Source organism: Nerophis ophidion, linkage group LG07, assembly GCF_033978795.1.
Source record: "Nerophis ophidion isolate RoL-2023_Sa linkage group LG07, RoL_Noph_v1.0, whole genome shotgun sequence".
Taxonomy (NCBI): Eukaryota; Metazoa; Chordata; class Actinopteri; order Syngnathiformes; family Syngnathidae; genus Nerophis; species Nerophis ophidion.
In genome coordinates this window covers 20,542,610-20,555,516 of record NC_084617.1, presented here as the reverse complement: position 1 = coordinate 20,555,516, position 12,907 = coordinate 20,542,610, and the positions used below count along the sequence as shown (strand labels likewise).

Sequence of the window (12,907 nt, the reverse complement as noted above, 5' to 3'; positions counted from 1 at the left end):
GCATGCTAGCTTTTTTTTTAGCAGGTATACACTACAGTGTCATATATTTTGGTATTTCACGAATGCTAACTGTAAGCATTTTATTGTGTACATGTTAGCACGCAAGCTTTTTTCACTCATTTTTCTTTTTTTTTTGTTACTTGACGCTATCAGGCCAGCTTGCTAACTGTTAGCATTTCAGGTCTGCTTTGGCTCCTCAGCATTTACACAACATCTCTACCAAAATTGGTTTTGAAGGCGACAACTAAAAAAAATGGCCCAGACACAATTATCAATCAATCAATCAATGTTTACTTATATAGCCCTAAATCACTAGTGTCTCAAAGGGCTGCACAAAATTAAATAAATTAAATGGGTTGTACTTGTATAGCGCTTTTCTACCTTCAAGGTACTCAAAGCGCTTTGACACTACTTCCACATTTACCCATTCACACACACATTCACACACTGATGGAGGGAGCTGCCATACAAGGCGCCAACCAGCACCCATCAGGAGCAAGGGTGAAGTGTCTTGCTCAGGACACAACGGACGTGACGAGGTTGGTTCTAGGTGGGATTTGAACCAGTGACCCTCGGGTTGCGCACGGCCACTCTCCCCACTGCGCCACGCCGTCCCTAACCAAACCACTACGACATCCTCGGTAGGCCCACGTAAGGGCAAGGAAAACTCACACCCAGTGGGACATCGGTGACAATAATGACCCAGTGGGCATTCATTAAAAATGACCCTATTTTGTGGAACCTGACCCAAAGGAGGGGCGACTGTAGTATTTCTGTCTTCATTGTTTTTGCTGATTGACTGTGAGAAAAAGTGTGTTTCGCCAGCCTCACAATTGAGGTCTGCAAGGTCTGTCATAAAGACTCAAGTTACCAAATATGGTTTCCCAGCTGATAAAAGGGCTAACCACTTGGCCGCAGCTAGCAGGAAGCTATGTCCCCTTTGTGTACACGCTACTGGAGCAGACAGCAACAATAACCCTCCCACGGACGCTCCATTGACTGCCGCGCAGCTCGGGATCGATACAGAGAGCCGCACGACGCTCGCCAGCCTACTGCTAAGGTCACCGAGCGATTGGACGAGCAAAGTCACCGTCTCATTACGCCGCACTAAAAGAGGACGTCACAGGGGATAATGGCCGGTCAGATGATGATATACATTTTCGGAGAAAATAGGCGGAAGGGCTCATCAGTGAAGGCGTAAATGAGGCTAAAGGTGCAGTCAATGACCTGGAATGAATCATTAACGAGCTCCGGCTATCGTATTTAATGTCTCCATCCAGCTATTACGTCCTCAATCTTAGAGGCCGTAAAGACCTGCAGATGTTTATGTTTGGATCCACTCGCTCGCCTATATGGAGTTTTTAGACAAATCCTTGAAATCTACAAGAATGGAACATTGAATATGAGGTGTCCTAAATGAGAAGGGGGGGCATTTTCAGCCCACGGCTCGTTTTCTTTGGGCTCTCTGAACAGAATGATGTAATAATTAATAAGCTATTTTGTAACAAATTATTATCAGCTTTAACACAATGGCCCAAGTCAAAAAAATAAATAAATAAATAATAATACATACATACATATATATATATATATATATATATATATATATATATATATATATATATATATACACACATACATATATATATGTACACATACATACATATAAATATACATACACACATATATATATATATACACATACATACATTACAGACATGTATGTATACATACACATATGTATACACGCATATATACACATGCATATATACACATATAAAGTATATTACATGTACATATATATACATACATTTATACATATGTATATACATATATATACACACATACATACATACTGTACATACATACATACATTACACACAAGTATGTATATATACACATATATATATTATATATACATACGTATATACATATGTATAAATGTATATGTATATACATATACATATGAACAAATACATATATACATTTATATACATACAAACCCCGTTTACATACGAGTCGGGAAATTGTGTTAGATGTAAATATAAACGGAATACTAAGATTTGCAAATCCTTTTCAACCCATACTCGATTGAATGCACTATAAAAACAAGATATTTGATGTTCAAACTCATAAAACTTATTTTTGTTTTGCAAATAATGATTAACTTACAAACCCAGTTTCCATATGAGTTGGGAAATTGTGTTAGATGTAAATATAAACGGAACACAATGAATTGCAAATCCTTTTCAACCCATATTCAGTTGAATATGCTACAAAGCCAACATATTTGATGTTCAATTTTTTTTTTTGCAAATAATCATTAACTTTAGAATTTGATGCCAGCAACACGTGACAAAGAAGTTGGGAAAGGTGGCAATAAATACTGATAAAGTTGAGGAATGCTCATCAAACACTTATTTGGAACATCCCACAGGTGTGCAGGCTAATTGGGAAAAGGTGGGTGCGATGATTGGGTATAAACATAGCTTCCCAAAAAATGCTCAGACTTTCACAAGAAAGGATGGGGCGAGGTACACCCCTCTGTCCACAACTGCGTGAGCAAATAGTCAAACAGTTTGAGAACAACGTTTCTCAAAGTGCAATTGCAAGAAATTTAGGTATTTCCACATCAACAGGTCAAAATATCATCAAAAGGTTCAGAGAATCTGTAGAAATTACTCCACGTAAGCGGCATGGCCGGAAACCAACATTGAATGACCGTGACCTTCGATCCCTCAGGCGGCACCAACATCAATCTCTAAAGGATATCACCACATGGGCTCTGGAACACTTCAGAAAACCACTGTCACTAAATACAGTTTGTCGCTACATCTGTAAGTACAAGTTAAAGTTCTACTATGCAAAGCGAAAGCCATTTATCAACAACATCCAGAAACGCCGCCGGCTTCTCTGGGCCCGAGATCATCTAATATGGATTGATGTAAAGTGGAAAAGTGTTCTGTGGTCTGACGAGTCCACATTTCAAATTGTTTTTGGAAATATTCGACATCGTGTCGTCCAGACCAAAGGGGAAGCGAACCATCCAGACTGTAGACGACGCAAAGTTCAAAAGCCAGCATCTGTGATGGTAGGGGAGTGTATTAATGCCAAGGCATGGGTCATTTACACATCTGTGACGGCATCATTAATGCTGAAAGGTACATACAGGTTTAGGAACAACATATGCTGCAATCAAAGCGCCATCTTTTTCATGGACGCCCCTGCTTATTTCAGCAAGACAATGCCAAGCCACATTCAGCACGTGTTACAACAGCGTGGCTTTGTAAAAAGAGTGTGGGTACTTTCCTGGCCCGCCTGCAGTCCAGACCTGTCCCCCATCGAAAATGGGTGGCGCATTATGAAGCGTAAAATACGACAGCGGAGAAAAACTGAAGCTCTACACAAAACAAGAATCGGAAATAATTCCACTTTCAAAGCTTCAACAATTAGTTTCCTCAGTTTCCAAACATTTGAGTGTTGTTAAAAGAACAGGTGATGTCACACAGTGGTGAAAATTCCCTTTCACAACAACTTTGGCACGTGTTGCAGCCATGAAATTCTAAGTGAATTATTATTTGCAAAAAAAAAAAAAAGTTTATGAGATTGTACATCAAATATCTTGTCTTTGTAGTGCATTCCATTGAATATGGGTTGAAAAGGATTTGCAAATCATTGTATTCCGTTTATATTTACATCTAACACAATTTCCCAACTCATATGGAAACGGGGTTTGTACATACATATATGTATATTCCAAACGCAATGATGTTACGTTATCGATGGGAAAAAGTATTTTTAGACATTATGATTTGCCTGAGCCGCTACTTAGAAGACACCAAGAGTTTCAAGCTGTAGAAAACGGATTAGAAAGGGCAGATTTAAAAAATTTAATTGGAAGAATAAAAAAAATAAATACATACATACATACATACATATATATATATATATATATATATATATATATATATATATATATATATATATATTCTAATAAGGGTTATGTAGGAGGACAAACCTTCCTAATTGTTAGAAATCCCACTGTTTATATCAAACAAACTGAAGAGAGTATTTGTAAAGTTCCATTTGGTCCTACTAATTAAAGTGGTCCACTCCTTTGTCTCATTTTTTCCACCTAAGGTTTTATGCTGTGCGTGAATGCACAAAGGTGAGCTTTGTTGATGTTACCTATTGACTCGGAGTGCTAATCAGCAAAATTTGGTCAGTGCATGACTGCAAGCTATTTGATGCTAACATGCTATTTAAGCTAGCTGTATGTATATATTGCATCATTACACATTGTTTGCTGGTATATTTGAGCTATTTAATTTACTTTTTATATATTTGCATGTCTCATGATGTGATAGTTGTTTGTGTGCCATGTTGCTCCAGACCACAGCAAACGTTACTCCATACCACAGCAAACGTTACTCCGTGATAAAACCATTCGAAGAAGAAAGCCTGCCATTTCCTTTAACTTGGACACGCGTATCTTTTATACCTTTGGCCATTCTAAGCCAGTCATTTCCAGGAGTTATCTCACCCTTTGAGACACTTAAGTCATGTGTTGACTTAATTATAAGACTCATGTAAGGCTTTTATTTTTTGCGGCTCCAAACAGATTTGTTTTTTGTGTTTTTTAACCAATATGACTCTTTCAACATTTTGGGTTGTCGACCCCTGCCGTATCTAAATATGAACAACTTATATTTACTCAGACCTTCGAACACGGTGGATGAAGAGGAAACACAGATGCTATTACTAACCATGCAGAACGTATAAAACACATGAAAATGTTTAATTTAAACTACAGCTGTACTTCTCATATAGCGTCGTTTTTCATTCTTGAACGATACACAAGCCTCTAGCTAGGTGGCAGCACTGTTCAAATTAACATGAACAATAGATGTACTACAGAAATCTTTTAAAATTTAAGAATCATTAGATCGGTACTTCTCAGAGTGGTTTGTACTGATAAGTGAATATCAGATTCTCAATCATCCATCCATTCCTTTTCTCTACCGCTTATTCCCTTTTGGAGTCGCGGGGGGCGGGGTACACCCTGGACAAGTCGCCACCTCATCGCAGGGCCAACACAGATAGACAGACAACATTCACACTCACATTTTTAATCATATTTCAATTTAAGAGGGGCGAGCGACAAAGTTACAGTAACAGTAACTTAATATATACACGTCCAACAATACATTGCAGATGGCTGATTCAGTGCAATTAAAATTGTCAGAAGAGCTAATAACATAATACAGAAGCTTATATTGTTTACATTCTGAGCAGCCATGTTTGAAGACAACTCCAAGTAGGAAATCTGAGCTCATCATGAGATAACAGGGTGATGAAATATATAAACAATTACTTCCAAGTTTACATGTCTTGATATATTTAATACACATTTATAAGGCTGGGCGATAAATCGAATATACTCGATATATCGGGTTTGTCTGTGTGCAATATAGAAAATTACTATATCGTGATATTGGAGTATACGTTCTCATGCAGTTGCTTTTAGCTGCGGGCATTACACTACATGCGTTTGTCATTCTTTCTTGCCTCTCCTTCTCACAGAGACATAAAACAAGCACACCTTGTTACATACGTAACAGACAGGTAGCAGCATGGGAACATTAGCTGTGATGCTAGCTGTGCGGTGCAGGTGGTAATACAAGAGAGAGAAGGTGTGAATCTGGTAACAATTGAAGGAAGAATAATTAATTTGCAAGAAAAACAGCAGGGGGTTCATCGTCTGGTGGTGGTTTGGCTTCAAGCGGGAATATGTTGAACAGACAACGGTAATATGTCAAGTATGCGGCAAAGGCATTGCTACAAAAAGTAGCATTACTGCTAATTTGTAGCATCATTTGAAAAGTCACCTGCTAGAGAATGAAGAGTGCTTACTCCGCATTTCAAAATCTCCATTCGCTGCCACACCCACAAAATGCCCACGCAACCATTTCCAGATAAACACTGTATGAAAAAAATAGTTAACAGAAAGAGATAACGTCCACATGAACCTACCACATAGCGAAGGCCATATATTATTTGATTTCCTATTATGCAGCTCATTTTTATTTGACACTTATTGAAATATCTTGTGTGACATCATGCACAAAAGTGCACTTTATTTGTTTTAAACTATTGTAGTGGCGTTCTTTACAAAAAGTGCACTTTAATTTAGTGTTGTTTTGATATGTTATCTTAGTGACATCATGCACAAAAGTGCACAAACAGCTTGTTTTAAAATGTCTCTGACAATCTTGCACTTTCTGTTTTAAAATGACATGATTGTCTGTGCCACTGCTAAATAACTGTTTAATAAATAGAGTTTTGGTAAATTGACTTAGTTGTGATTTCCCTCTCTACATGAAACTGTAAAATTATCATATATTAATGTAGTATGAACAAGAACGTTTTAATGTAGAAACATAGAATCATCATACTGCTGTGATTATATGCATCAAGTGTTCATTCAAGGCGAAGGCAAAATATTGAGATATATATCGTATATCGTGACATGGCCTAAAAATATCGAGATAATAATAAAAGGCCATATCCCCCAGCCCTATACATTTCATTAACCAGGGTAAGGTATTTGAGAACAGGTTTTATTTTTGCAATACAAACCTAGCAAAGAGGCTGCATTTATATGTTTGAGATGTTGAAGTGTGATTATAATCTCTCATTGGCTCTCATTTACCAACAAAAATTGTAATAATAATAAGTTTGATTTATTTACGGCGACAACTCAGAAGCCATCTTTAATTTACTCCCCATTCATGATGTTGGTAAGCTACATTTGTAGCCACAGTTGCCTTGAGATAGGCTGAAAAAAGCAGTTGGACCCATACTGCCACTCTACCTTTTGAGCCACGCTGCTCTAAAAATAGCTACATTGCTCTCAATAGTGCACAAATGCTCTTAACCTACGGGGACATAAACCAATGGTTAAGATTGACAAAAAAGACTTCCTCCAATTGTTTTTCTGTCTGTAATTATAATTATTACTATTATTAGTTTTAATGAAATAAAACAGTACAGTAATTTGACAATGAGCTCTGGGTTCCGTTTACATTTGAAACGATACGCTACCAGTTCCCAGCGCCTGGCAATCGATACATGTACTCAACGGTACCAATTTTCATTATTTTTGTGTGTGTTAATAAAAATTGTTTTTCATAAAAAAATCATTTTTCATTGCGGCAGTTAAAAGTGAGCTGATTTTAATAACTGCTGTCCAGTTGTCTTATTTTGTCCCATTCCTGAGTGGTTCCTAAATTGCAATTACAATTGGGGGGGTAGGGGGTATGGTGGCAGCGGCGGCAGCGATGACCAAGAAGAACGTGGAGTTGGAATATAATTACAACGCTTTATGTACATATTCATATACATATTTATATAATATTTACCTATTTATATAATATGTAACTACAAGCTCCATTCACAGACAGAGTCCCATTGCTTTTATGAGCGGTCGAGCAAATCAAAAGCCGAAAAAAAAAAAATAATAATAATAATTAGTATTATTATTATTATTATTATTTATTTATTTATTTATTTTTCGTGGTGGCCGTAATTCTTTCGTGGCGGGCCACCACAAATAAATGAATGTGTGGGAAACACTTTTTTTCACATTGCAGGGACGTGTCCGGATATTTTAAAAAATGTACCGGTATTTTTCGAAAGCAGTATAGCCCCGTTTTTAATTTGTTAGTACAGCGGTACATTACTAGTACCTGTATAACGTACAACCCTATTGTCTACTTTTAAATGTGTGTGGTGTAAAACGGGTAAAACGTCAATACAGTATTTGTTTTTCATGTGCTTTTTGAGGTCAAGGTTACAAGGAACACTTAAAATATTGATAGAAAATTCATAAAAGTCGATTCCATGGTAACGAAGAAAAAAATAAGTCGCAACTTTATGAAAAAGCTGCCTTGGAATCAGACATTTTAGACCGCGACAGTAGGGGGGGAAAGCCCGATGTTGAATGAATTGCTTCCTGGTTGATATTATAATAACAAAGTGATCAAACATAACGTTTATGAAGTATTATTACTAATGAGAGATTATTGGAAAGGGAGATGAACCACACAATTATGTCTGCTTGCTGTTGTTGATGTGGATCATTTGTTTACGGCCAGGGATGCTAATCCACTGGTTACACCTGATCTGCTTTCTGCTGCTTCTGTCTGCCATCCATCTATCCATTTTCTACCGCTTATTCCCTTAGGGGTCGCAGGTGCCTATCTCAGCTACAATTGGGCGGAAGGCGGCGTACACCATGGACAAGTCGCCACCTCATCGCAGGATTGTAAGAACATTACTGTCATATTGAGTTTTACTAGAAACATGTGCTTTTGCACTATTTCAGGCATTATTAGACATGTTGCTTGTTTGGTTTAGGAGTTATGTTTGAAAAATTTTGTGTTGCTTTTTTCACATTGCAGCGACATGTCCGGATATTTAAAAAAATGTACTGGTATTTTTCAAAAGCAGTATAGCCCGGTTTTTAATTCGTTAGTACTGCGGTACTTTACTAGTACCTGTATAGCGTACAACCCTATTGTTTACCTTTAAATGCGTGTGGTGTAAAACGAGTAAAACGTCAATACTGTATTTGTTTTTCATGTGCTTTTTGAGGTCAAGGTTACAAGGAACACTTAAAGGCCTACTGAAACCCACAACTACGGACCACGCAGTCTGATAGTTTATATATCAATGATGAAATATTAACATTGCAACACATGCCAGTACGGCCTTTTTAGTTTACTAAATTGCCATTTTAAATTTTGTGCGAAGTATCCTGTTGAAAACGTCGATATGATGATGCGTATGATGGCGCCTGCGCCTGACGTCTCGGATTGTAGCGGACATTTTTTTCCAGCCCAATCCAAGCTATAAGTAGTCTGCTTTAACCGCATAATTACACAGTATTCTGGACATCTGTGTTGCTGAATCTTTTGCAATTTGTTCAATTAATAATGGAGAAGTCAAAGAAGAAAGATGTAGGTGGGAAGCGGTGTATTGCAGCTGCCTTTAGCAACACAAATACAGCCGGTGTTTCCTTGTTTACATTCCCGAAGGTGAAGCTTTACTATGAAACAGAGCGGTCAAGCAAACATGGTTCCCGACCACATGTAAACTGGCAGGTTTCGGTGAGAAAATTGTGGTAATAAGTCAGCTCTTACCATAGACATGAGCGGAGCTTGCGTCCTACTGCAGCTGCGACTCTCGTACCTCCTCCCACCGGAGACACTGGCGGTCACCACACCCGTGGCCACACCCCTCAGACTTTCAGGTACAATATAATCTCATTAAAACACTATTAACACAATAAGCAGATAAGGGATTTTCCAGAATGATCCTAGTAAATGTGGCTAATAATATCTGAATCGCTCCCACTGCCCTCGCCTTTTTTTTTTTCCCTAGTCCTTCACTCTCACTATCCTCATCCATGACTCTTTCATCGTCGCTCAAATTAATGGGGAAATCGTCGCTTTCTCCGACCGAATCGCTCTCGCTGCTGGTGGCTATGATTGTAAACAATGTGAGGATGTGAGGAGCTCCACAGCCCTTGACGTCAAGCGCACATCGTCTGCTACTTCCGGTACAGGCAAGGTTTTGTTTATTAGCGACCAAAAGTTGCGAACTTTATCGTGGATGTTCTCTACCAAATCCTTACAGCAAATATATGGCAATATAGTGAAATGATCATGTACGACACATAGAATGGACCTGCTATCCCCGTTTAAATAAGAAAATCTCATTTCAGTAGGCCTGTAAAATATTGATAGAAAATTCATAAAAGTCGATTCCATGGTATCGAAGAAAAAAATAAGTCCCAACTTTATGAAAAAGCTGCCTTGGAATCAGACATTTTAGCCCGCGACAGAAGGGGGGGAAAAAGCCCGCTGTCGAATGAATTCCTTCCTGGTTGATATTATAATAACAAAGCGATCAAACGTAACGTTTATGAAGGATTATTATTGAGAGATTATTGGAAAGGGAGATGAACCACACAAGACATAAGATTAATACAACAACGTCTGCTTGTTGTTGTTAATATGTATCATTTGTCTACGGCCAAGGATGCTAATCCACTGGTTACACCTGATCTGCTTTCTGCTGCTTCTGTCTGCCATCCATCCATCTATTTTCTACCACTTATTCCCTTTGGTGTTGCGGGGGGCGCTGGTGCCTATCTCAGCTACAACCGGGCGGAAAGCGGTGTACACCATGGAAAAGTCGCCACCTCATCGCAGGATTGTAAGAACATTACTGTCATATTGAGTTCGAGCTAGGATGAAAGATTCGTGGATGAGGAAATTTAAAAGTGACGGACTACAAACAAAAAAAGAAGTTAAAAATAAGTTAAAGCGATTCAGATGTTTTTAGACACATTTACTAGGATAACTATGGGAGATCCCTTATCTTTCTATTGCGTTGCTAGTGTTTTAGTGAATTAAATAGTACCTGATAGTCGGAGGAGTGTGTCCACAGGTGTCTTGACGCCAGTCTCTGAGGGAATTAGTGACAGCATCTGCGGCACGACAGAAGCTCTGCTGATCTCCGGTAAGAGGCGACTTATTTCCACAATTTTCTCACCGAAAACTGCCGGTCGACATGTATTCGGAATCCATGTTCGCTTGGCCGCTCTGATCCATACAAAAGCTTCACCTCTGGGAATTTTAAACAAGGAAACACTGTGTGTTTGTGTGGCTAAAGGCTAAAGCTTCCCACCTCCATCTTTCTACTTTGACTTCTCCATTATTAATTGAACAAATTGCAAAAGATTCAGCAACACAGATGTCCAGAATACTGTGTAATTGCGCGATGAAAAGGGACGACTTTTAGCCGCAAGTGGTGCTGCGCTAATATGTCCCTTCCAACCCGAGACGTCACGCGCACGCGCCATCATACGCGTCATTATTCCGCGACGTTTTCAACAAGAAACTCCGCGGGAAATTAAAATTACAATTTAGTAAACTTATTGGCATGTGTTGCAATGTTATTATTTCATCATTGATATATAAACTATCAGACTGTAGTAATGGGTTTCAGTAGGCCTTTAAATGCGTGTGGTGTAAAACGAGTAAAACGTCAATACAGTATTTCTTTTTCATGTACTTTTTGAGGTCAATGTTACAAGGAACACTTAAAATTTGGATAGAAAATTCATAAAAGTCGATTCCATGGTTATGAAGAAGAAAATAAGTCGTAACTTTATGAAAAAGCTGCCTTGGAATCAGACATTTTAGCCCGCGACAGTAGGGAGGGAAAAAGCCCACTGTCGAATGAATTCCTTCCTGGTTGATATTATAATAACAAAGCGATCAAACGTAACGTTTATGAAGGATTATTATTAATGAGAGATTATTGGAAAGGGAGATGAACCACACAATTATGTCTGCTTGCTGTTGTTGATGTGGATCATTTGTTTACGGCCAAGGATGCTAATCCACTGGCTACACCTGATCTGCTTTCTGCTGCTTCTGTCTGCCAGTCATCTTTTATTCTGAAAGCACGTTTCACGTGTCTTAACTTGACGGACAGGCATAGAGGTCACTTACTCCGTTTTAGGCCGCAGCCTGGCGGGTAGAAAGGTGGCGTCCACGGCGTCTTCTCGCCGGTTCTTTTTTTTTCTTGTGGGGGGGGCGGGCAATACTTAATGTCTGTCGACCGGACGTTATCGTCCTGCTGGGTCTCGCCTCCGTTTAACGAGCCCCGTAATCGCCGCGGGACGTAAATAACGCCGAGGGTTCTCGTCTGCGTTTCAGTGGGATCTCCTGAGGTGTTTCCGCGTGAATAGGGAAAAGGGGCGTGGTCGTGAGGGGTGCAAGGCAAATGGGGGGAAAGGGGGGGGGGGGGGGGCATGTCTGTGGGTCGTTACGTCCGATAAGCAAAAGTTGTCATCATCATCGCCGTGGGCAGAGTGCACGCGCACAGCAATATGGACGCCACGCGTTAAAACATTCATGCCAGCCAGCCAGCGTGCGCGCGCACGCCGCGTGAATTTGCGCCGTGCACACGACGCGCAGGAAAACAAACACACACACACAAAAAAAAGAAGAGGTGAGAGTCTTTCTTACCTCGGACGACGAGCAGAAATCCTCCCCGCTTGGCAAGGTCCTGGTTCCGGTTCTGCTCTCCCCGTCCGAGACGTCCTAGAAGAAATAAAGAAGCATCCCGCGCGCCCCCCTCTACTTCCCAACCCCCCTCTCCTCCTCACGCACGCGCCTCTGCCTCCATAGAGATGCGGTGTGGCGCGCACACGGAGACACAAATGATGGCGGCCCGATCCCGTTTACTGTCTCCGCTAATGTTTCTGCCCTCCTTGTGTGCTCTCTCGATCGCAGCTGCCTCACTCCCTTCCCTATTTCCTTCCGTCCTTCCTTACTCCCTCCTCCCTCCTTGTCTCCCTCTCCTGGATGCTCGCTCTCAGCTTCCCTCCCTGTGCTCGGAATACTAATTCACTGCCTCTCTCTCCTCCGCTAAAGACACGCTGATCTATGCAAGGTGTGTGTGTGTTTGTGTGTGTGTGTGTGTGTGTGTGTGTGTGTGTGTGTGTGTGTGTGTGTGTGTGTGTGTGTGTGTGTGTGTGTGTGTGTGTGTGTGTGTGTGTGTGTGTGTGTGTGTGTGTGTGTGTGTGTGTGTGTGATGGGACATGCTGCTCCTATATGATCTCCTCAGCGCTATTAGGCGTGTGATTAGTTAATAACACGTCTAATACCCCTGCAGGGGCCCCTGGAGATATGATGGCGGTGGCGCTGTGGACATGTCATGGCGGCCCCTCACGTTGACGAAGAGACTTGTTGAAGTTCTGACGTTACCCTGCTCCAGCGGGAACTCTCATTCAACCCGTTTTCGATTACGCTTGCACCTCCAAAACACT

The 12,907-nt window shown here is 40.2% G+C and overlaps 1 protein-coding gene across 1 annotated transcript in view; it reads right to left on the bottom strand.

Annotated features, from left to right (window-relative positions):
- The window catches only part of syt3 (synaptotagmin III), a 100,761-nt gene extending 88,363 nt beyond the window's left edge, over positions 1-12,398 (bottom strand). The window contains exon 1 of the mRNA XM_061905603.1: positions 12,105-12,398. The gene's annotated coding sequence lies outside the window, so the exon portion shown is untranslated. The remainder of the gene's footprint in view (positions 1-12,104) is intronic.
- Between the last annotated feature and the right edge of the window lie 509 nt (positions 12,399-12,907).